Here is a 25,592-nt window from a genome sequence, read left to right as displayed (position 1 = left end):
GGTGGCAACTCCGCAGCACTAAGTGACGGGAGCTTGTAAAGGGCTTGGAGATGGAAGGTGTGCGGAAGCCAGGCCTGTGGCCAGTCTGATGTCCTGACACGCCCGCCCAGCACCGCTGGGGACTCCTCTGCACGGTCTGCGCTATGCCCGAGCCTAGGGAAGAAGCTTCTCCTCATTCCTGCAGTCACAGCTCGCTTGCCTGTGTCTTTCCACTGTGTGGGGCAGATGGAAAGGTTAATTCCGCATCTGTAACTGCGGGAAGGGTTTTCTTCCCGGCTGCCAGCCCCTTTGACGATTTGTCTTGGCTGCTGTGCAGTGGAATGTCATTTCTCTCCGCACTCAGCCTTGGAAAACACCCGTTTCAAGAGAGATGATTTGGGGTTACAGTCAATAAAACCAGGTGGTAAGCTATTCTTCAGCACGTTTGGTCTCCGCAGAAAGGCTGGGTGGCTGGAGAGCCATTTCTGATGACAAACGTGTCGTTGCCGTGTAAGCCTGGGAGGTGCTCTGTCGGGGACCTGGAGATGCACCCAAGCAACAGCCACGCCTGAACCCCAGAGGCTCCCTTTGTGCCTCCGCTGGGGCACTGGCTCCGGCAAGCAGGCGCGGCCCTGGTGAGCCCAGCCCGGTGTCTCCAGGCAGGAAACCAGCAGCTCCATTTCTCCACCAGCCACTTTCATTCAGAGGCTTAAATAAGACACGTGGCCGTGCGTCTTTGTAGCCCCCCCCCCCCTCGACTCACCCCTGGTCTGTCTCCTGAGCCATTTGCCTCCGTCTCACGAGCTCATCAGAGGTTGATGCTGCTGCAAGGTCCAGACTCTGAGGCCAGACCACGGGGTTCTAGCCCCAGTGCTGCCCGGTTACTTCTGTGCCGCTGTGGGCAAGTCGCCTGTTGTGTGGTGACAAAGACGGATGTCAGTGTGTGTGGGGACTGAACCGCTCAGTTCAGAGTGTTCAGGGTAAAGCCTGGAATGTGCTTTGTGCTGTACAAGTGATAGTTGGTGGTGTTACTCTGTTTTCCCTCTAGTTTATCTTTCTGGAAGCCCGAGTGTCCGCCGGAGGTATTCGTCAGTTGGTTTATCTCAGAGTGTACGGAGCAAAGCCACTGGCCTCCGTGGGCCCACGTGGACCTCGGGTTGGTGCATTTGTCCTGTATTTGGAGGTTGGGGCAATAAATGACGATTGGCTAGTTTTGTCTGCAGAGATGAGCACAGCGTAAGGGAGTTTCCACAGCCTGATTGTTAATAAAACATCAGCCGCATTAAAATAGGAGGAAAGCACGATGTGGTAATAGTACAGGGTGCTGTAGACCAGTGAGATGCTGTTTTTTAATGTTTGCTATGTGACATGTACTGTTGTATAAAAACATGACCTCAACACAAACACACACGTGCGTGCACACACGTACACACACTCACACGGAGAGAAAGTGTGGCAGTGCCAGCATTACTTCCTTCTTGCTTGGAGTGTCACGCAATGAAGATTCTCGTAAACGCTTAGAGACCGAGCCCGTCTCCCAGCGGTAAGAGAGCATGACCTGAATTGTCCACCACAGGGAGAAATTCCCTGTTTATTTTTATCGCATTTTCTTTAAAATGCCACTGCACTGAAGAGCCGTGACTCCGCATCCTGGATCTGGTGTGCAGGCAGAGCCTGTTTGCTGTGTGGCTGATGCAAAAATTTCAGAATGTGGATATGAATTTGGAAAGAAAGTTTTTTTCACATATTTCCAGTAAAGTTGACTATCCAAGGAATTTTGCCATTTTCCTTCATAGCTTCCCACGTCCTCATACTGACTGACTCACGCTTCCACACAATGGGAAAGTGCTCGTCCAGCTCCCATGGCATCTGCTGGGCGGCTGCGTGAGCAGCACAGCCCTTGGTTTGGTTGTTTGCATGACATACTAACACTGGGGGAGAGGCCGGGACCCACTGGGACCTTTGTCGTAAGCTGTGAGAGTCTGAGGGAGCCACACAGCACTCTAGACTTGTGTGTTCTCGTCAGTAAAGTGGGAGAGCCGAACCTCGCTTGGCAGGTGTGAACTCAGGCGTCAGGCGTGAAAGAATGAATCGTAAATTCCTGTGACACACGTGGCAGGATCTTACTACTGGCACAGGCAAATCGTGGCCATAAAGTACAACTCTGGGTCCCTGAGCAAGTGTTGCTGGGGTCATCCACACCCTCTCCAGGCCCCAAAGCCCGCGGGCCTCTTTCCTACCTTCCCAGGTACCCCTTTCTGGGCTCCACCAAGCGTGGCAGGGACCTGGCGGGCGTGAGAAGGCTTCTCTGCCCGGGGCTCCGAGAACATGCTGACGTGAGTGCTGCGGCTGGAACCGGAGGCATTTGGAAGCTCCGAGTAAACAGGCTAATTGGAGGAATGAAACATCCATTAGTCTAAATGAATATTTCTACAAAGCTGCGTGCTAGACATTGATAAAAAGAAATGATTAAATGCAGAATTAACCGAGATTAATTATTTTAATCAAGAGATTAATCACGATTATATCTTTACATTGGTTTGCTGGGCTGATGTTTGCTCAGCATCTGAGGGAAAATCTGTTCGTTTAGCACCTTTGTGTTTGAGAATTGGCCCCTATTTTCTGTAGACCCCACCTGCCATCATGGCCTCTTGGTAAACAGAAGCTCCCTAACAGATCGTAGCATTGGACAAGAACACACGTGGGACCAAGGACACCCAGCTTCACGCCAGGGACCCAGACTCAAAGTGGAAGATGATTTTTTAAGTATCGGGAAGCTGCAGCTGTTGTTCATTTTTCTATCAGTTGCCTAATTTGGTGTTTTCTTCCCAGTCGAATTCCCCAAGACAGTGGGGGTGGGCTTAGCAAGCGGATGACGGGGGCTGCGAAGGCACAGATGGTCCTCCTGGGCAGGTGACCACCCGAGAAAGCTCAGCAGCCAGGGGACTGGCGGGCAGGGAATGGCAACTGAAGTGGCCCCGTGCCAGATGAGGCATCAGGAAACGGGGAGACTGAGATTAGATGGTGTCAGCTCGCCCTCCTTGAGCCTCCACACGTTTCTTCGTCCCCGGCTCTTCACAGTTAAATGTGCTGACAGGGATCCAAAGCTAGTTCTCCTGGGCTCCGTCTTCCCAGTAAAGGTTCTACCACTGACCGGGATTCACAGCAGGACACTAGAATAATCCCTAACATGTCTCACTATGACTTCCCCAGCCAATCAGAATATATGTATTGTGAAGACGTAAGCGCATACTGTGTGTACCTAGACCTCTAATACGCGCGCGCACACACACGCGTGTGTGACTCGCTCAGTCTTGCATCGCACTCATCCCCTTCACCAGGCCTTGCACGTCTCACGTGGGCCCTCCTTGCTGAGCTAGAAACTCTGGGACTTGTCGCTTCTAGAGTAAAATTGAGAAAATCATGCCTTTGACAACTCCTGCACTTTCCTCTAACGGTTATTTATGGAAATGCCTGTTGTATGTCGGGCTCTGGGCTGTGTTCCTGCCGGTTACCTTCTGGGACTAAGTTAACTCTGCAGGTCTCATCATATAAAGTCCTATCATCCATATGTTTCCAAGTAGGAAACAGTCACAGGGAAGTTAGATATTTGGACCAAAGTCTATAGGTCAATATGGGAAGAATTGAGATCTTAACAATATTGAATCTTCTGATCCGTAAACATGGCATATCTTACTACTTACTTAAGTCATTTTAATGTCTCTCAGCGATGTTTTATAGTTTTCAGTGGATAAGACTTCAATTTATTTTGTTAAATTCACTCATAAGTACTTTATTCTTTTTTATGCTGTTGTGAATGGAATTATTTTCTTCATTTTTGGAGGGTTGTTCTTGCAGACATAGAGAAATTACAGTAGGTTTTTGTATATAGGTCTTGCATCCGTGACCTTGGTAAACCTGTTCACCAGTTCTGGAAGCTGCAGAGGTGGGTCTGGCATCAGAAGCCTCAGGTTCGGAGAAATCACCGTGGTCTAGAGGGAAATAAGGGACACATTTTGAAGGTCAGCTCTTTAAATTGTTGGTACCATTTTTCAACAAAATAACTTCTGACCAGTTATTTATTCCCCCTTAAATAATTATATGATAAAATAGTAAGTATTTGCTGGAGGTTGTTTGGTAACACGCAAGCTAATGGGAAACAAAATAGAAAATTCTGGTGGCTGTTGTAGACACATTTGTGTGTTGCGTTCTGGCTCTCCCTGCAGAACTAGATGCGTGTTTACATGCAAACACAGTAGCTGACGTCCTGCACACTCACTACATGTCAGGCCGCTTGTTTAGCACTTATACGGACGATTTCACCTTCCCACGCTTGTGTTGCCGGTGCTTTAGAACCACATTTTACAGATGAGGTAACTGATGTGCAGAGATTAACAAATATGTGCGTTCTCTCCTCTGGCACACAATGGCCTTGACATTCAATACCAGACATTTCAGCCAGAGCTGTCACTCTTAACCACCACACTGAATGTCCTGTCACCTGCCCGTATTTTTATAGAAATGAAATAATTCTTTCCATATTTCATACGTGCGTCTGTAGTTTTCCCAGGTGATAGTCACGCTTTTATCCCCATGAATCTAGGCTTAAGATTCTAATAAGTAGTAAAATTGTCCACTTGGAAGTTCTTTTTTTTTTTTTAATTTTATTAGGGAATATTGGGGAACAGTGTGTTTCTCCAGGGCCCATCAGCTTCAAATCGTTGTCCTTCAATGTAGTTGTGGAGGGTGCAGCTCAGTTCCGAGTCCAGTTGCCATTTTCAATCTTTAGTTGCAGGGGGCACAGCCCTCCATCCCATGTGGGAATTGAACCTGCAACCTTGTTGTTGAGAGCTGGCGCTCTAATCAGTTGAGCCATCCGGCCGCCTCTCTGGTAGCTCAGTGGCAGCTCATTGTCTTCACTCTAATTGTGGAGGGTGCAGCTCACTGGCCCACGTGGGAATCAAACAGGCAACCCTGTTGTTCAAAGCTTGCGCTCTAACCAACTGCGCCATCTGGCTGCCCCCCCACTTGGAAGTTCTTTAGTGCTCTCCTTCCCCCAACTTCCTTTTCTGTCCCTTTCCACCCAGTCTCTGGTGCAGCTTTTGTGGGCTTACTTTCCGTGGACTGTATAAGAATTTAGGTTTTTCAGTCCACAACCAGAATAGACATTTTTGAGGAGTTGTGAGAAGAGTGGGACTCTCTTTCTCCATGAGCACATCTGACACTCATGGTAAAGAGCATGGGGAAGTCCGTGATCAAATAACCGCTATTTTGACTTCTGTGAACTTACAGTTAATTTATTGTCCAGAACCAACAAGTTGGCACGTAGTGCATTTTCATGGTGTTGTGCATTGTAGCCAACACTGACACCTGCTGTTCAGCAGTGGAGTTGCAGCTCAGCTCTGTTAGCCATTGCAAGTGATGACTGCAGCCAGAATTCTCCACTTCTGCCCTCCAGACAGTCCCTGAGCTGCTGAGAGCAGCAAAGGTTAGATAAATTGTCTCCAGCTCTCATTGACTTAACTTCTGCATGCCTTAGGAGCTTCTGACTTACGAAATATGTGGTGGATTCCGTTCATATTTGTGCCCTTCCAAATCTGAAATCCACATTTGGGTTTCAAGCTTCCAGTCTGCATCTGACAGCTTGGAGCTTGGATTAAGACCTTCGCATAGTGAGGTGCCAACTGAATAATAAAGAAGTGACAGGCCATCAGCTGGCAAATGAGAACAAAAACCAGCTTTCCTGAGAGCTGACTGCACACAAGTCACTGTGCTGGATGTTTCCCCATTCATTGCTCACCACCATCCTTAACAAGTGACAGTTATTGTCCCTGTTTAACAGACAAAAGTGTTTCATATCCAGTGTCAAGGCCGAGCTTCACAGAGCTTAAATAATTTGTCTATGGGCAGAAAATTAGTACATTGGGGTGATTTGATATGAAACCCGGTCCTCATTCCAAAGCTTTCTGTGTTATCTCTGTACAAATTGTATTTCATAATACATACCCAGGTACATAACTTTATTGGATAATCATATACTTTATCAAAGAGGCATTTTTTAGTTCCATTTCATAGGTGAGAAAACCAAGGCTTGCACAGAGTCGTACAGGTAGAGAGATCTCAAAACGGGGTATGAATTCTAATATTCTAATTTTATCACGAGACACTTTTGTTCAGTGTCTGAGTCTGTGAGCTCTGGAGGCACTGCCTGGGCCTCACTCTGTCCCCTGCCAGTTCCTACGTGGGTGACTTTAGCCAAGTTGCTTAACATAGTGTGACTTATTTCTTGCTCATCACTAAAGTGGGGATAATTATAGCGCTTTCCTTGTAAGGTTGTTGTGAGGATCAAGGGAGATTATGTATGGTGCACATATGGCAGGTAACACGTAAGATGTTCTTCTTGTGATCGAGAATGGATACATTCTGTCTTAGTTACTGGGTTTCCAGGGAAGAAAATAAAGGAACTTCATGGAAAATTTCAGCATAAACCTATCTATCTATTTAGAGTTAAGCCTCTGTTTCTTCCCCTTCTCTAATAGGCCTAGATGGGGAGCTACAGGAAAGTGTATTCAGGGTCTGGTTCTGCCAGCACGACAGATGCAGTTGTGTCCACCTCCAAAGCCGTCCCACTCTCTCTCAGTCCAGAAGTAGGCTTGCGGGCTGTGGGCATTGTCCGTACTGAAGCGTTTCTGTTTCAGATGATGAGGCGGCCACCACGGGAAGGAGTGAGACAGAAAAGGACGCGCTTGCTACTAGGCGGGTAGGGTTCCCGGTGCTCGTCAGGTGGTCTCCCAGCCAGGAGGGTCAGGACAGGTTTGGACAGTCAACTCCAGAAGCATTCGCAGAGTTGGGAGAACACTTTAGCCATCATTTGTCCTGATCCTCAGTTTCCTTATCGTTAAAATAAGGCTAATAAGGCTTAGGGAGTGAGCATGAATGAAATAATGTCTGCAAAGTGCTGATTGAGTGCCCCCTGCAGGACACTCTGGGTTGAGCATTAGTGGGCATCTCAGTTCTCACGTAGCTCTGAATTCTCCGTGTGTTTTGTGTGAGCTGTTTGCCCTCACTTGCTGACAGTTTCTTCATCTATCTAATCAATGGTTTGGACTTTATAAATTCTTAATGTTTCTTCCAACTCAATCTGCATAATCCATTCATTCATCCATCATATTTTTATTAAGTACCTACCTACCAGCGGGGAACTGATGATACCAGAATGAATAAGAAAGATTGACCTCAGCTCCAGTGCTGTCACGGATGTGATCCATGCTTTGTGGGGGCGAGGTGAAGGGAACCGGTGAAATGCTTCTAAGGGAGCTGGCGAGGGCTCAGAACACGTCATGTTTGAAACTAGTGTAGGTGTGCCAGGAGAGCAGGGATGGCCCCAACTGAGATGCCTATTTCACGCCAGGTTCTGCACGACTTCGTTTGTGTCATACTGGGTTCAACAAGGAGAGGAAAGTCCCCATTCTCTGAGGGACATTTCTAAGTCTCGTGTCCAAATAAGACTGCATTTTGCCTCTTAAGTTCCACTCCATCATTTTGGTTTGGTGTCTTGATTCTGGGTTGTCTGTCTAACATAGAACAACACTCAGGCCAGTGTCTTAGGAAAAGGTGTGTGGATCTTGGGGTTATGGAGCAAGGAACAAATAAATGTGCTTTCAAGCTCTTAGCCATTGTCCTGGGATTCAAAGAAGGATTTGGGCTCCTCTGGGAAGCCAGTGCTCGTAGGTAGGACCGAGAGGCGTGGCTTCCGGACCGCACGGGTCTTGGAGCTCCCCCAGCCTGAAGATGAGCCTGCTGACAGCGGGGCAGCACCAAGCTGGTGGTGCAGGCGGTGCTGGCGGACACGGCGGTGTCACTAGTGTGTCGGAAAATTGTGGACATTTCTTGTTTGCCTGCCCCTGTTTTCCTCCATCTTAAGCACCATCATTTTTACTCATAAAATTACTTTTTTTTTTTCCCTTCAGTTCTTGTAGTTCAAGTGGAAATGATTCCATCTGTGGGCTGGGGTTAGTCACGTGACCCAAACCTGGCCAATCAGAAAATTGTTGGCGAGCCTTGCCACAGTGATCAATTCTGGAATGTGTTTGCATACCAGGCCAAGAAAATCCCAGAACTCTTGCTGGAGTGACCGGGAGAAAGGTGCCACCTTTCAGTAAGAACAATGGGAATATAGGATGCAAGCCAGAGGTGGTAGCTGCCACCTGGCACCAGGAGGGACTTGCTTCACAATGAAACTAACAGTGAGGAAACAAAACGTAGGGAAATCAGGAATGCCGGTGAGACTGTCGCAGCGCTCAGAAGCAGGCTGTGTGAAGCTGCGCCCTGTCTAGGACTCCGCACTTTTGTGAACCACTTGAGCTTCCCCTCTGTTTAAACCAGTTCAAGGGTAGTTTTCTGTCCCTGGAAAACTGTTTCCTGACGTGGTGATGCTGCTGTATCCCTGGGCCTGGGGCCTAGGAAATGGGAGGGGCTCCTGGGATCAGTGTTCCTGTGGTCTCAGAGGAGCTCTTTCTTCCCAGGGCAGGGTCCAGGTCAGCAGTGCAGACTGGCGCTTTGCTCCACAGCACGGCCAGCACTGTCCCACCTGTAGCTCCAGAGCTCCAGGCTGATAGCATTCTCCTCCCACGCCTGTGTCGCTGCCTCCTGTAAAAATAACTTCCATCTGCCTGCCTGCCCCCTGCTCATCCTCTGTCCCCACGTCCTGAGTGTCCCTGGTCTCCATCCCTGGCACTGAGTAAGCTTTGGAGATGTACCTCTTCCACCCATTTCTCCGGCCTGCCTGCCCTCTGCCCAAGTCCCATCACGTGCTTCTCTTTCTTTGGCTCCATGGATGACCCATCAAGAGATGCTCTCTGCATTCTGGGTTCACTATGTGCCCCTGACCGTGCTCCCGGTGCCCTGCACGTGACTGCTGCCAGGCTTTTGCCGGTACTGTGCCCTGTGTTTGCCTGCCTGCCACTGCTCATCTCCACATGTTCACAGATGGACCGAATCAAATGTCATGTGTCCCACAGGGTTCCCCAATACACACAATTATGAGGCCAACTGTAACTCATCCCTCCTATTCATTAAAGCAGGTCCACGATGGTACTGAGAATAATACCGTATTTCCTCAAAAAGAAGACCTAGCTGGACAATCAGCTCTCATGCACCTTTTGGAACAAAAATTAATATAAGACCCAGTCTTATATTATGTACGACCGGGTCTTATAGTAAAAAAAGACCAGGTCTTAACATTAATTTTTGCTCCAAAGGACACATTAGAGCTGATGGTCCAGCTAGGTCTTATTTTTGGGGAAACACGGTAAAGCTGCTTGTCTTTGCAAACAGTCTAGCTCAGGGTGCCACTGATTCAAATGTGCTCCCCCTCAGTCAAGCAGCTTCCTTAAGTGTATTGGCTGGCTCTTTTTAAAATTAAATAGAACGTCTCTTTTTCTGATTATACAAGCACACCTACAATGCAATAAATTTTAAAGCTTCAGAACAAGATAAGGGGAAAAAATCGTCCATTCCATCTGTGTATAGTCGCTGTAAGCACGTCCCGGCGTGTCCTCCCACCGCCTCCTACGTACAGCCTAGAACTAGACGGGCGGGTGGAGACGTGCGTGGCTGGTGAGCAGGTGGAAGGCTGGACGGGGGGTAAAGACATACATGAATAGATACGCAGATTGGTTTTCCAAACATTGTCAGCGCTTCCTACTTCTCACAAATCTCCATACATTCGTCTACATTTCCTCACCTGCATTTCCGTTATTTGGGCCACGAAACTGGGTCTGGTCAGAAGGATGGGGTGGGTGCTGACGCCCATCTCCATTCCCGGCATCAGGAGTCCTGTGCCAGTCAGCACCCGCTCTCAGCCTCCTTTGCCTTGTGCTGGAGGAACCATCCTTGAGTCCCTGGGACTCAGAGAAGAGACCTACAGGTGAGGGGTGTGGCCTGCCCGCCTGGGCCAAGAGTAAGAGACGAATCTGCTGCCGCGGGCAGCGGAGATCTGAAGACGGAAGGTCACCAGCCTCAGCCGGTCCTGACAGACGCGCTGTGTGCACCGAGTCATGGTCTGTTTCCACATGTGGCACATTGTGTCACATGCAATGTCCTGTCAACACATGCTCCGTCAAACTGATTTTAATGGTTGTACACTATTCATTTATTCACTCATTGTGTGGCTGCCCCAGATTTTTTTTACTGTTTCCCTGTCTGTGGGTTTTTATCTTTTCATTAGGATAAATTCTTAGAAGATAATTTTTAAAATTGTAACATTTAAAAGAAGTTGTTCGATATGTTTCTACAGTGCCTTCCAGAAAGTTCTGCCAGTTCTGCATGTCCTGTAGTCTACGGCTGTGGCATTTCTGACAAAAATAGGCATTGGTATTTAAATCATCTTTGCCCACCTGATAGATGACTATGATACTTCCTTTTAATTAAATGTTTATTAGTAATGAGGCCAAAGCCTCATTTATTGGCCATTTGCCTTTGGTTTCCCCTGTGAAGGCCTGAAATTTCCTGTCTCTATACCATCTCTGTCTGGCTAAGTCTCACATACTCTTTAAAACTCAATTTAGAGTAATTTCTTCCCAGGGATCGTCCCTGACTCAACTGGGAAAAATTGTCCCTATGCCTGTCATAGCACCTAACCTGCTATATAACAACATTAACCGTACTTTCTGTAAATATGTGTATAAAGTATCTGTCTTCATGCGTCGACAATGGTAATTTCTGACGTGTTCACCTCTGTCCCTTAAATATCTAGTATGGTGCCATGTTAGATGGGCAGTAACTGCTTGTTTAACGAAGGATGAGCCGATAAAGGCAACAGTGGTAATTCCTTGTACAAAGGATGTCATGATGATTGATTTTAAAGGTGATCATTGCAACGGTGGTGGCGGTGGGTACAGCTACAGAAGTGACTGTCACATGCGTGAAGGCATTTACAGCAGTTACGAAGATGGGGCCCTGGTGTTAATTGCAGTGGTTGGCATGTTCGTGTTGCTGGTGGTGACAGCAGTGCAGCTGAGGAGAGTGGCAGAGGTGTTGCTGGTGAATGCATTTGCCAAAACTTTTAGATGCATTTTCTTGGGAAAAGCTAAACCGGGCAGGGATGGTTTGGCCTAGTGAAGATTACTGGCAAACATGTCAGCCCTTGGCCTTGGGGCTAGGACCCTGTCCTCGCCTGCATTTGACTCACATGTATCTGATGAGCTACAGAAGCTCCAAATTTAAGAAAGCCAGGCCAAAACACTCGGGATTTGCCTCTGGCGTTCAAAGCATTCGTTCCCTTCTTCAGAATGCCCCTGTCTCTCTCTTTGGACATCCGGCCTGAGTAATAGCTCAGCTTAGAAACAAGGCCCTGGAAGCACAGGGACGGGCTGCCTGTGCCCCAGGGCGGATCGTGCCTGTACAGGACCGCACAGCCTAACGTCTCGCAGGTTAGAGCGAGACACGTTCATTCATCGTGAGAGAAGTGGAGCCCTTTTCAAATGTGACCTTAAGGGTTTAGAATTTTAACTGAAGGACGATGAGAAAGAACGGATGAATGCTGATGCTTTAACAAAACCAAAGACAGAATCTGTGAAGGAACGAGAATATCTCTTTAAGCTAAATAACTACTAAGTAGCTCCTGTGACAGACAAACCCTCAAATCTCAGTAGCTCAGCATAATGCAAGTTTATGTCTTACTTTCCAAAGGGCCAGTTTGGATTGGTGGAGCCCTGCCTCATCCAGTGGTGCAGGGACGCAGCCCTCTTCCCTGTGTCTTGCCACCACTTTGACAAGTGACTTCCAAGATCGCCGTGGCTGAAAAGAAGGAGCACAGGGTGGCACGTTGGCCCTTCATTGCTTCAGCTCGTAAATGACACCTACCTCTTCTGCCTGGTGTCCCTGCCCAGCTCTAGTCCTGTGGTCCTGCCTGATGGCCGGCCGTGTGCTGGAAATCAGTCTTTCAGTGTTTCCAAGACCATGCGCAGTCATTATACCTGCACAAAGCCTGGGGCAGAGAAAGCCAAGGACTGAAGTCTCAGTGTGACTTTCAGACCACGGGAATGTTCGGGCCAAAATAAAGTGCACCATCCCTTATCCGGAAGTCCTAAGTGTCCTGTAGGGAATTTAAACAAGATGATCGTTGAGGACCTTGCTTCTTTTGAGGCTAAGATTCAAGCAAAGGGCTGTTAGCAGGTCAGTGACACGACTCTCCACTTTAACCATGTCACCTACGGAAGAACTTACTAATCATTCCCAAAACATAGGACCCAGACCCCAGATCCTTCTCAGTGCCACCAGCATGACCAGCCAATTAGGGTTGTCAGCTCAGATCAACTGATCTGCCCTCTGTTCTTGTTTATAAAAAAAAAAAAAAAAAAAGAGGGAGAGAAAATTTCTGCTTCCAGCTATGACAGAGTGGTAGCAGACCTACCAATATAACCAGCTGTGAAACTAAGCAACATAAATGAGGCACCGTTTTCAGCTACAATCCCTGAAAAAGGAAAATCCACAGGGTGAGCCCCACACTTGCCCTCGCTCTCTGTCAGGGGTAATTTCCCAACTAAATGGAGAAGCCGTGGTCCAGGCAGAGCACGTATGGTGACCTGCACCAAGAAGCAGACAGTGGCCTCTGGGGGTAGCTCAGGGAGCTGGAAGCTGTGACAACATAAGTAAATAACAGGGCAGTGCCCAGAAGTCTGTGCAAGGGGCCCCAGGGATGCTTCGCCTAATGCTGGGCTGCACATTCAAAGGGTGAGACAACACGAGCCTTACACGGAAGTGGCTACTGCAGGGATGCAGGGAAACAGAAAGAAGAGGTCACGATGTGGAGGGAGGTTCGAATGCCAGCCTGGTCAGGAGAAAGACTCCGTTCATTAAGAACTGGTTACTCGCCCCTGCACCCGCCTTTTAGTAAGAGGCATCAGAAGGACGCAGTTTCAGGGTAATGACACCACCTAGAGTGAGCTCTTCTCTGGACCTGCCCTAACAAGCCCTGTAATGATGCACTGACAGGACTGTTGCGGGCGGTTTTGCTCTTACGAGTGAGGGGCCTGGAGACCCCTGAACATCCCACCACCTGCTCGAACAAAAGAAAGCAGCCTCACGGGTCAGGGCGGTAGGGCCGTGATTGAATTATCCAGCAAGAACAAAGCAACAGTCTTTAGAGGAAGCAAATAGAACCCCAAGAATCTGCAAGTTCTTTACAATTTTCAGTCAAAAATTGCTAGACAAAGAATGAAAAAGAGAACAAAATATTGAAGAAGATAAAGCCCTAAGGGCTGTGAAACAACATATTTAACATACGAATAATTGGAGTCCCCGAAGTGGAAGAGAGTGAGAACAATACAAAAAACAGATGAAGAAATAATGTTAGAAATTTCCTGAAACTTATTAAGAAAAACATTGACTAATAGACCCACGAATTCCAGCAAAACTAAGCAGAATGAATGCAAAGAAAAGCACACCTAAGCACATCATATCAAATTGCTGAAGTCCAGAAATAACAAAACAATCTTGAAAGCAGCCAGAAAAAAGTGTATACACACACACACACACACACACACACACACACAGATGTAAGAGTTAAAACAGCATTTCAGAAGACAGAGTGGGGGGAAATCTTCTAGTCCTCGCACGAGGCAGAGATTCTTAGAAACAGCAGAAATCCCGTGTCTATGGAGAAAAAGGCATTGACCTCAACAGGCTTCCAAAGGAAACCACACCTCATTATCCCTCGTGAACATAGCCATGAAAATTTTAACTAAAGGTTCGCAAGATGAATCAGAAATACATGAAAATATAAAAAATATAAGAAAAATATAGAATGATCATATTGGTCAGGGTTCTCCAGAGAAACAGAACAATAAGATATATACAGTAGAAAGGAGTTTATTATGAGGGGTGGGCTGAGAGGTCCCAGGACCTGGTGTTGGCAGCTGGAGGCCCCAGGAAACTGGTACTTTAATTCCAGAGCAAAATTGAAGGGCTGAGCCCGCGGGCGTCAAAGGCATCAAGTCCTAATTCAAGCCCAAAGGCTGGACAAGCAGAGCACTGATGTCTGTAGGCAGGAGAGGATACCAGCTCAGGTGAGAGAACTTGCCCTTCCCCCCGATTCTGCCAGGACCCTCCGTGGAGTGGGGATGCCCACCCACATGGGTGGGGGCAGGTCTCTGTCTACTGATCAAAGCTCATCTCTTCTAGAAATACCTTCACAGACACACCCAGACACAGTGTCTTACCAGCTACCTGGGCGTCCCTCAGCCCAGCCAAGTGGGTACCAAGTACAGTTTATCCAAAGAATGCAATGCTGGTTCAACATTCAGAAGCCAATCAGTGTATTAACAGGTTAAAAAAACAAAGAACAAAAAATCCTATGATTATCACAATAGATGCAAAACAGAAAGTATTTGACAAAATATGACAACCATACATGATAAAAACCCTCAGCAAATTAGAAATAGAAGGGAACTTCCTCAGCCTTCCAAAGGGCATGTACAAAACAGAACACGACACAACACAACCAAAAAACCCCACAAATAGCATCGTAGTTAATGGTGAATAAACAGGTGCTTTCTCTTTTAATATCAGGAGCAAAGCAAGATTATTTTTACTCTCACCTTCGTATCCACAATTACAGTGAAGTCCTAGCCAGTGTAATAAGGCAAATAAATAAATAAAATCATACACATTGGAAATGAAAAGATAAAATTTTCTCTATCCAAAATTTCATGATTGTCTACTTAGAAAATCTTAAGGAAGCTACATAAAAGTTACTAGAACTCATAAGTGAGATAGCAAGATTACAGGACAACAGGTCAACAGAAAAACCTACTGTATTTGTACTAGAAATGAACAATTGGAAAGTGAAATTTAACAGATTGTTCACTTTACAGTAGTAAGAAAAAACATGAACTAAGTAGAAACCTAAACAAAGTATGTGCAATGTCGGTATCCTGAAAAGTACAAAACATTAATGAAAGAATCCAAGGAGACTTAAGTAAATGGAGAGAAATTCTCTGTTCATAGATTGGAAGACATGACGTCTTCCCGAACTGAAGATTCAATGCAATTCACATCTAATCCCCAGCAGTATTTTTCGTGAAAATCAGCAAGTTGATTCTAAAATTTATGTCAGTAGAGGGAGGAAAAGCAAAGACAATCCAAGTATTTTCAAGAACATTGAGCAAGTTGAAGAACTTATACTTCCTGAGTTTAAAAATAAATAAAAATAATGTCCCAGTGATACAGGCAACGTGGGAGTCATGAAACCACTGGCCCCGAAAACCTCAGTGGGATGGGACACAGTGGGTCTACGCCTGTGTGCTCAGTCGATTTTCAGAAATGGTTCAAAAGAAATGCAGGGAAACATGATAGTTTTTTCAAGAAATGGTCCTGGAACAATTGGATGTCCTTATGCCAAAAGCTGAACCGTCCCCACCACATCAGAACGAGCTCACAATGGACTATACGCCTAAATATAAATTTTAAAACTATAATACTTTTAGACGGTGACACAGGTGAAAATTTTTGCATTCTTGTATTATTGAAATATTGCTTATAAATGACACCCAAAATTCAATTCATAAGAGAAAAATGATAAATTTGACTTCAATCATAATTTAATTTTTGTCCCTCTGCATACCACAAATGTAAAAAGGCAATACACAGACTGGTAGAAAATACTTATAAACCATATAGCTATCAAAGGGCTCATAGCTGAAAAATATGAAGAATTCTGAAAACTCAGTAATAAGAAGACAGAAACCCCATTTTAAAAAAAAGTTTAAGCAGGTTTAAGCAGGGGGCGGGCAACAGGTTTAAGCAGACATTTCACACACACAAAGATATACATCATTAGCCATTGGGAAAAATCAAATTAAAACCATAATAAGATAATATTGTGTGCCTACTAGAATGTCTAAAATTAAAAAGACTAATCATGCCGAGTAGTAGGAAAGCTAGGAAACATGTAAACGTCTCATATGGTGTATGTGGGAATGCAAAATTGCGTAAACCTATTTAAGATGTGAAAACAATCTTAAATAGTTAACCGCACACCTACCATATGTTCCAGCTCTTCCTCTCCTAGGTGTTTACTCAAGAAAAATGGGAGCATATGTCCACACAAGTACTTGTAAAAGAAAGTTTATAGCAGTGTGTTTACGATAGCCAAAGACTGGAAATAAATGTGCAAGTCAATTCATAAACAAATTGGGGTTCATCCACACAATGGCGTACTATTCTGCAAAAACAAATGACAAAATATCAGTGCGTGTGGAAACATAGGTGGTTCTCAAAATATTATGGTGAGTGAAAAATCCAGACAAAAGAGTTTTAATTGGAATTTCCCCAATGGTGCAGTTACAACCGTCACACTTTGCAGCCACTTTGGAGAAAGGTTTGGAGGTTTTTTTTATCGTGTTAAATACGCACTTCTATGTGAACTAGCAATTCCCAAGACAAATATGTTCACAAAAGTCCTTGTACGTCAGTGTTTCTCATAATAACCAAAACCTGGAAACAACCAAGTGCCCGTCGCGGGAACGCATTAGACATGGGACGCGTTGCACACGGTGCTTTTCAGCTTCTAAAGGAGTGAAGGACGGATTTGCACGATGACACAGACGAAACTCCAAAAAGATGTCAGACACACAGAAATAAGATTTCGGACAGGAATCAGGCCAGTGATGGCCCAGGATGTGAGGTCGGGAGACCTCAAAGGCTTGTAGCAAACGACCTGAGGTGACAGAAACATTCTGCACCGTCGTCGTTTTGCTGGCAGGGGAACCTGCAGGACCCACCCTAGTGTCTGGACCGCGCAGGCAGGCGCTCAGCACTGGACTTTCAGGACAGTGGAGCCTCAGGCCTGAAAGGTTCCGCCGTGTAAGTTCCAGTCGTGACCCGGTCCTTTGGTTCCTTGTGTGTGTGTGTGTGTGTGTGTGTGTGTGTGTAGTGGGGCACTTTGGTTCCAGGTGCAGCTGGAGGTCACAGGTCTCTCCTGCGTGCATGCTTCCGCTGGGTGACCTGCAGTTTGGGGCAGTTGTCTCTGAAAAGCATCTCAGCCTCTCATCACACGGGACAGGACTGCGTTGAGCTGGGTCTGCGGTTCCGATTCCACTGGGTCAGCCTGCTCTGGGGTGTTGGTGGTCATTCTGTAAGGGAGTCGGGTTGCAGAGAGAATTGAAGCCTCAGGGTGTTGGGGCCGGCGCCCCTCCCCCACCTCCGGGCACAGCCCTGGCTCCTGACCACGTGGCACGACTCCCCTCCTGGGCTGAGAGGACAATTGCAGGTCGCACCGGGGAAGGCCCAGTACAGAGCTGGCCCTGCCCGCGGTAGATGCTGACAGTTAGCTGACACCCCGGAAAGGGGGGTGGGCAGTCCCCGCCATCAAGGCGAGATTTTCAGCAGCTTTACCTGCTGATTTTATTCGTTGGGAGTCCAGCTGATGGAGCCGCCCACTCTGAGATTTGACCCCCTGCACCTGCTCTGCCCTCTGGTAGGATGCTGAGCCCTCTTTCTTTTGGGTCATTAACTGCACCCTATGGATTCAGCTGCCTGGACTCTCTTCCCCATATGAGGAGGGGACTTTGGGGACTTTTGGGGAGCCCGTGTCATTGCAGATAGCAGAGTGACGTTGTGTATCAGCGAGAGTGTTGGCAGCTCATTGCTTCATCTTTATACTTTCCGTCCACTTGTTCAGCAAATACTAATGGGTGCTGCCTCCGTGTGAGGGACGCCCCACCCTTCCCACAATCCCCGGCGGTCCCCTTGACCTCTGTTTTTAGCTCTCCTCTCAAATAGTGTTGAAACTTTTTAAGTGTCACTTCTCGACATCTGGAAGACACACGAAGCTCTTTCACTCATGAAATGTATCCCAGCGGCATGTCACTAGTATTTTCTAAAGGCCCTGCGGGTCCTAGTTTGATTTATCTTTTCAAGTCCTGGATCTTTTTCTCCTGTTTTCTTTCAGGCTGTGGGCACAGTGAGGGATCCCCAGGGCCAGGGCAGCTTTCCTTCCGTCCCTCCCTGCTCTTCCTTTTGTAATTCCGCTTGCAGACGTGCTACACACTTCTTGAAGGACTGGGATAATAACAAAACCGCTGATAATGCTAAAGATAGCTTTTAATGAACCTCGTTCCCAGGTACTGTTGGAAGCACTCTTGCCGGCGAGAGACCTTTTCAAGCTCCAAGAGTTTCACGTTGGGAGGCTTTTACAGGTTGGGAGGGTTGTTTAGAATTGGCTTAAAAAACACTTTCTTTGACAAGAGCAAAATCTCATTTGTTAAACTGGTTGCTTTTGTTTTTCCGGTTTTATTATTTAAAATAATCTGTATACTTTTCTTGGATGCAAAAAGAGCTGAGGCGCATTTCATTTTCTTTTGTGTTTTGTTTGTTTGTTTGTTTTCCTTTCTCCCACAGCTGTTGACAGCCTGTACTGCTGAGTACAGAAATGAAGGCTGTTTCCTTATTTAAAGCACTGAGCCTCTGAGGCAAGTGGGGGGGAGTCCGGTGGGTGGGCTCTGCTGGTCCCGCCAAGGCCGAGCCCACTGCACAGCCGCGCTCTGCTCAGGTCTGAGTGCCTGCCAGGGGCTCGCTGCTCGGACACAGTGACTAGTGAAGGGAGAAATGTCACCGTGCCCACTGTGGTAGCTGAGGATACCGAGGCTCGCTCCTTCTGTCATCCTGGACTCAGCGAGCATTTGTGGAGGACCTACTATGCGCCGGCCATTATGCTGGGCTCTGGCAGTGCAGCAATGAACAAAACAGACGCAGCCCCGACCCAGAAGGAGCATACGTTTTTGTGGAGTGAGGCAGAATTCAAACGGTAACCACACGTTACATCTGACAGTTCTGAGTGCTGTGGGGAAAAAATAAAGCAGAAAAGTACATCGGGAGACTTGGGCTGTAGTTTCATGGAGAATGGTCAAGGAAGTGACAGCATTCGAGTGTAGACTTGAGGGAAGGGAGAGCTGCTGACATCTGGGGAGGGGAAGGGGTCTTGTTAGACAGAGGAAACCGTATCTGCAAAGGCCCTGGGGCCAGCGGCATGCTGAGCAACTGGAAGAACAGCAGAGACCAGAGCAGCTGGAGCGTGAGCAAGGCCTTCTGTGTGACGATGTTGGGAACCAATGGCCCAGTCACATGGGCTCTGGGGACTATGGTGAGGTTTGGGCTTTTATGGAGCGAGAGGGAGGCCTTGGGTTTGGCAGAGCAGCGGGGTGACCTGACCCCTACCTTGTACCCGGCACTTGCGCCTGTGCACACTGAAGCCTCTGCGTTTTCCCTTGTTCAGTCCTGCTCCCTCCCTCTCCCTCCTCACATGTCAGTGGAAGTGTCTGTGTGTGTCCCCCGAGATGAGACAGCCGCTCATGGAGGCTGGTCTCCTGAGTATACGCCCAGTTCTTACCCGTGTCAGCGCTTGGCACAGACGGCCAGAGTGCACCGTGTGTGCCCAGGGAGGGGAAGCACGGCTTTACAAAAAAAGACTTCAAAATAAGTTCTTTTTAGAGCACGGAGCCGAAAACAAGAAATACATAACCATGAAACATAAGCACAACTTACTTCCTCTCCACACACTCCCTTTAAGTATTTTCCACCTGCCGATGAGATTCAGATCAGTGGTCATCCCACTGGATCATTTTGTGTTTGTCCTTTTAAGTTTAATGGTGGGACATAGCCTTTCCCTCCATGTCTATAGATCTTGTGTGCTGCGTCTGTATGGAGCCGGCCACTGTGGCTTGGGGGTGTGCCGTCCGTCATGCACTTGACCGGCCCAGGGCTCGGCCAGCGGGAAGCCTTACCGGGTGTCCTTTTGCTAACACAAGGGGCTTGGCCATGGGCGTCTGCGCACGCCGCCTTGGACGCTGGTGCCGTTCCTCGGCCCACCTTCCCGGACGTGAGGTCGCTGGGTTGCAGGTGCCCACACCTTTCCGTTACTAGTCACAGTTTTCCCTTCATTTCCCAGTGGCTGCTGCAGTCCCCAATATGCGGTGCCTCCCAGTTTTGATTCTCCAGGCCGGGCACGTGAAATGGCCTTGAGTCGGGGCTAGCATCAAGGCTGAGGTCTAACGGTGCAGAGGTGACGTGCTGACAGCCCGCCCACTCTGTCAGATACGCACCCACAGCAGTTCCCATGCGGGCTTCACGCTGGCCTCACTAGCCTCTGTTCTCCTTCACAGAGTCACGGAGGAAACCAAGCCACACAGAAGCAGAGGCGACATCGGAGCCTGCTCCCGTCAGACTGTCCCTGAGGCCACCCTGCAGCCTGTGAGTAACGCGTCGTCTCCACCCTCAGGGCGCTCCAGACTGCACGGGAGCCCCTGCACATGTGACATGGTGACAGTGGGTTGTACCAGATTCGCCAAAGGACCAGAGGCAGCTCCCAGGGAGTCACAGTTAAACCTGTCATGGAGGCAGGGCAGGTGACACTGGAGAGCGGGATTTCCCACATGCAGGGACGGTGACAGGCAGTTCAGAGGCCAGAGCACGGTGCAAAACCCCTGGGGGTGGGACCGCGTGGCACACATGAAGTGCCCGGAGAGCTGCCTGCTGAGGAGGCTGGGCTGGGCCGCAGCAGCCGGCACAGAGGCCGCGAGCGGTGTCGGGCACGTCACTGTGAGCCCACCACTGTCCACTTGACCGCCCGTGGGGACTGTGTGGGCAGGGTTTCGTTTCATGCCGTGTAGTTTGTTTTTAAATATGATTCTAGTCTAGTCTGTAACAATATGTTACATTCCCTTTAGTTTGCACTTGTCACCACACGCGTGTGTGGCTTCATTGTTTGCGTGTCTGTCCTGTAGTTTTCTCAGCTGGCTGTGCCTGTGTGGTGGTGATTGCGTCCTGGCTGTCCAGTACGTTTAGGTGACGGCGTGAGGACAGCCGTCCTGTGGTTACGGGATTCTAGCAGTGCGCCTGCCTGGTCGGTGCTTTTCTTCAGTCTCTGTGGATGGGACTGCAGTAGGTGATGGCGGGCTCGTTCGGGCTGAGGCTGTAAGTACTCGGTGAGCAGTCACGTCCTTTGAGCACAGACACTGAATGTTGCAGCTCACACAGCTCACTTGATACTCAGAACAGCCCCAGGCCCCATTTCCAAATGCCGCCCGGAGGGCTGCAAAGCACTGTGTTTATGGAAGAGAAGCCTGGATTTTTGTACCCGAACCTGCTGCAAGGGGCCTTTGCAGCCGAGAGGGTGTCCGTGTGTGGTGTGTGTGCGGGCGGGACAGCACGCCTCCCGCTTTCTGGAAGATTCTAGCAATTGTCCAAGAGCCTCAGCGTTTCATGAGTAAAGAGTCAGCGATCAGTTGGCTGCCAGGTCCTGCCCTTTCCCAGCTGGAAAACAGTGCTTCAGAGCCCAGAACGCAAGTGGATGGGTTAGTTTAACTTGCTAAACGCTGGTTCATGAGGCTGTGCATTCAAATTTTATAATATGGAAAATTATTTCTTAAGTTACTGGAATAGCAACTTCAATAGGACTAATTCTCCTAGTTCCAAACAATCACAGGTCACCATGGCAACACACATCAGCAGTGCACAATGAGTGAGACATCCGGGGGGGGGGGCTGTTGACCCGAGTCCCCCCACCCCCCACCACCACTTAGGGCACTTGTGAAGGGGCAGCGTCGGGGCTCTGGGCCTGGGTCGGTGCTTGTGCCCAAGAGGGCGCAGTCAGGCTGGGAAGCAGGGTTTCCTCTGGCTCCCGTCCTCGTCCCCAGGGGACTAACCAGTGAGGTTTGGAGAAAATGCCTGCTCTGTCCCGCAATCCCAGGGCATGCTGTGGGGATGGAGCGGCATTGGCAGGGCGTCCAGACCTTTACTGGGTGCCCAGTGCCGCTCCTTTGAGGTGGGGCGCAGGCTGAGAACTCACTCGGAGGGGTTTTCAGTGTGGATCGGCCAGCGGGCTGAGGAGAAGACCAAGGGGCGCCAATCCCCTCCCCGCTGGGTGTTGCCTGGATTGAGGTGAGATGGGGAGGGTTCCTGTGGACACAGGTTCTGTTTTCACGAAGGGCCGGCCGCGTGCCAGAGCTGCTGTCTGGGTCGGAATGCTGGCCCCGCACTTTCCGACCTGGGAAAGTTTACTTCTGACACCTGTTCTAACCACCTGTGAAATAGCTGTGTGGGTGTCAGTGTGTGTGAGTGTGTGGCCAAGTGTCTCCAAGTTTGAGAAGCTGGAAACCCAGATTTTGTTTCTGGTACTCAATTTGTTCACCCCACATGGGTTTGTTGACTTGTGTCACAGCCTCAAGTGACGTCTGTGGCCGGTTTGCACAGTGAAGGGGCTGAGAAGGTAGAGGAAGCAGGCACCGAGGACGTGTCCTTGCTCGAGCATGAGGGGAGGGCAGACTTTCTAGGGGCTTTCTCTCTATTCAGAGGCCGCGGGAAGCTCTGTCCTGCCCCAGGGTTGGTGGGAGAGGATAATGACCCCCAGCTGCTGTAACAGACCCCCCGACAGCTCCATGGCCTGACCCATGAGTTCATTTCCAGCTCGCGCACGTCTCAGTCCAGTGCAGGTCAGTAGAGGTGGGGCTCCTTCGGGGCTTTGGGTGCTGCCAGGCTCAGGCATCGTCACCACATGGTTCCAAGGGGCTGCGCTGGTAAGTGACTCAGGGAGGGGCCAGACCCGGGGAGAGTGGACATCGTTTCCAGCCGTGCGACTGGCCCGGGACGTAGCCACCGGGCACTGTCCAGCCACATGCGTGCGCAGAGAAGAGGGGCCTCGGCCTTGGTCAGCACGAGCACTTCCTGCACTGACTCTGCTCTGCCGGCCGCTCGGCCCCTGGCCGTCAGCTGCCCCCTCACACACCTCCTTGGCGCCCCTGTCTGCAGCAGGCGGTGGCCACCTCGGCCCATCTACTCGTAGTGCTCAGCACCTGGGGCGCCTGGGTCCTGGGGGGCAGGTGTGGGCTGAGAAGGGGGACCAGCGGTTCCCCTGCGTGAATTAACATGCTGACCCTAGAAGATGGGCTGCTGCGCAGTTGAAAACAGCTGATTGTGTTAGAGTGGGTTTTAACAGCTCCGCACCGAAGTGTGTGTCTAAACCATGGGAAATACAAGTTGAGATAAAAAGTCAAATCCACGGCTAAAAAGAGCACAGGTAAGCCGCCCAAGAGGCTAATTCACTTGCCCTGTTGTTGCTGAAAGTTTGAACTTCCTGGTGGTCCTGGAAGTGTGACAAAACCGACTGTCATTGTCCCACGTCTGCTACCCGGCCGGCCTTAGCACAGACCAGCACCTAAGTCAGGGAGCTCACATGCTCAAGCCGTGACCCGGAACAGCCCCCATGCCACCCCAGAGGTCCGTGTGCGTGTGCGTCCGTGGTTACAGTTACATACACACAGATAGACACCGTCTGTATTGCTCAGGCATAATGTTTAACGCTGTGAATGGCTCTGTGACATGTTGTGTCCTAGCCCAGTCTAGCCTGGTCTGTCCCGTCCTATCCTGTCTCATTTTATTCTTCTTATTGCAACTTGCAGCCTACTGAAATGATTTCGTCACCTGCTACTGGGTTGCAACGCACAGGTTGAAAATCAGGGACTGGATGTGGAGGAGAGGGGCCCACACGCAGCGCTTTACAAGTTTCTGTTCAGTAACGCACGGTGAATGCGTGGCTTTCATTCAGTCCAGTCATGTCGTGTGCTCTGCGATTACATGTAATTATGTGTGCCAGGCCCACCTCTCACGGGGGGCGTGGGGGGAGGTGTGGGGACCCTAACAGCCAGGAGCCACGGGCGCGCAGATTAAAGCCACAGGTCCTCCTGTGAAAAGCATGCTGAGGAGGCACCAGAAAAGGGTGTAAAGTTCAAAGAGGGCTGGTCCCCTGCGTGGGGCTCGGGGACCACCAGATGAGAGCAGGCAGGGGTGGGAGAGGCAGGATGAGTCCAGGGTGACGAGGGCCCCCTGGGGCTGGACGGCGCATGAATCCAGGCTTCTCTGGCCCGGAGGCTGTGTTGCCGTTGTTTTGGTTTGTTTCCTCTGTGTTACCTGAGGTTCCTGTTGTGAAGAGGCAACCACCGCCTCCCAGGGCTGTCGTGAGCGGTGACGGTGTGTGTCTGAGCTGGGGGAAGTTTCTAGCAGCTCCCACCAGCCATAAGTATGGAGGCGGCTTTCTTTTTTGCTGAAACCTCTTTTTCCTTTTTCGTCCTTTAGGGGCATCGCTGTTCGTATTTTTACTTCCAGCTGTCTAGATGGTATTTCAACCTTTTTTATATTTTTCTAAGTTGTGTATTTCATGTGGACTTTCTAGGGCACAATACCCTAGAAATTGTGTAGTATGGAAAAAAAATCAGATCTTAACCTTCTGCTTCAGGAATATAGGGGCACGAGGACTAGGGGGGGCTGAGCACATGGACTTGCAGTATGGAGAGAAGGCCGCTGCGTCCGCGGAGCCCCCTGATTTTAGACGAGGGCATGTGGGCGCCGACGAATGGGCAGCAGCTTGCGTGGCTGTGATTCCAGTCTTTCGTGCTTTTTCTTCAATAGCAATTACTTGGAATGCTTAAATATCCAATTTCCTGAGATTTGTATTGTTCAATTTTCTTGCAGCGTGGTCCTTCGTTCCCCCAGGCTGAGCTGCTGAAGCACTGAGGTGTGGGTTCTGGCCACCGGGGGCTCAGGTTCAATGCGGGGAATGTTTTATGGCTCTGAATGTCTGGAATATTCCATGACAAATGCCACTAGAGATTAGAGACTCAGATCTTTCCCCCAGCACTCAGACAGAATTGGAAAAAGAAAAAAATTAAAGACAGGTTTAATTAACCTGCCAAGAAGGAAAAAAATCGGAATGTGTGTGTGTGTGAGGTGAAGAGCAAATGTGATGATCAAAGAGCTTGGAAGGGGGCGGTTTCAGAGGAAACATTTCACATTCAGCCGACCAGTATCACCGAGTCGCCGTCTCCGCAGAAACACTGATCTAATTATTCTGGTTTTGGGGTCCCTGCGGGAGAAAGCACTCTGGTGGGCCGTGGTGGCTGGCCCGGCGCTGTCCCATGACATGTCCTCCCCGGAGGGGGTCCAGGCAGGGGTTGGGCAGCAAGGCAGTGCAGGGGAGGCTACAGGCAGACGGGATTTGAAGAACACCCAGGTGAAAGGGCAGTGTGAGCGTGGGGCGGTGTGGTGAGCGGAGGTGACCACGGGACTGGTGTGTCACCGACACAGGGACTGCACTGCTCACCCACCCTGGATCCAGATGGGGCCACACCAGTGGCCTGAGAGGCAGTGATGTCCCCACTGGTCAGGTTGGCGACACAGGGCCTCCCTCCACACCCTCTGTGCTTCCTGGTCGCCTGGGCCGTGGGGATGGAGCAGGACTGGCCTGGGGGGGGGGGAACACAGCATGTGCGGGGGCCGAGCTGCCTCCTGAATGGCTGCGTGTAGAACCCGCCCTGGGACTCGGCCTGGGACGCGCCCCTCAGAGTCGCCCCACGCCGGGCTGAGAGGGCTACACCTCCTGTTGCCCGCCTCCCTCAGTCGCTAGCTGTCCCTGCCTGCCCTGGAAGGGCACCACCTGAGGTGAGGTCAGCAAGATGTGGAAAGAGCTGGTAGATGAAACCTGCCTGCCGACCGCCCTTCCCGCAGCTGGGCACCAAGCTCCTGCTTGGAACGCGTCCGTGCAGCCATCTCAGTGTCCACCC

The 25,592-nt window shown here is 49.5% G+C and overlaps 1 long non-coding RNA gene across 1 annotated transcript in view; it reads left to right on the top strand.

Annotated features, from left to right (window-relative positions):
• Positions 1-25,592, top strand: part of LOC148756822 (uncharacterized) — a 170,752-nt gene that overhangs the window by 121,500 nt on the left and 23,660 nt on the right. Inside the window, exon 3 of the long non-coding RNA XR_016022482.1 lies at positions 20,142-20,229. This is a non-coding gene — a long non-coding RNA (uncharacterized LOC148756822). The remainder of the gene's footprint in view (positions 1-20,141; positions 20,230-25,592) is intronic.

This window comes from Rhinolophus sinicus, chromosome 10, assembly GCF_057876585.1.
Source record: "Rhinolophus sinicus isolate RSI-liver-muscle chromosome 10, RSI-T2T, whole genome shotgun sequence".
In the NCBI taxonomy this organism is placed as follows: Eukaryota; Metazoa; Chordata; class Mammalia; order Chiroptera; family Rhinolophidae; genus Rhinolophus; species Rhinolophus sinicus.
This window is presented reverse-complemented; position numbering and strand designations above follow the sequence as displayed.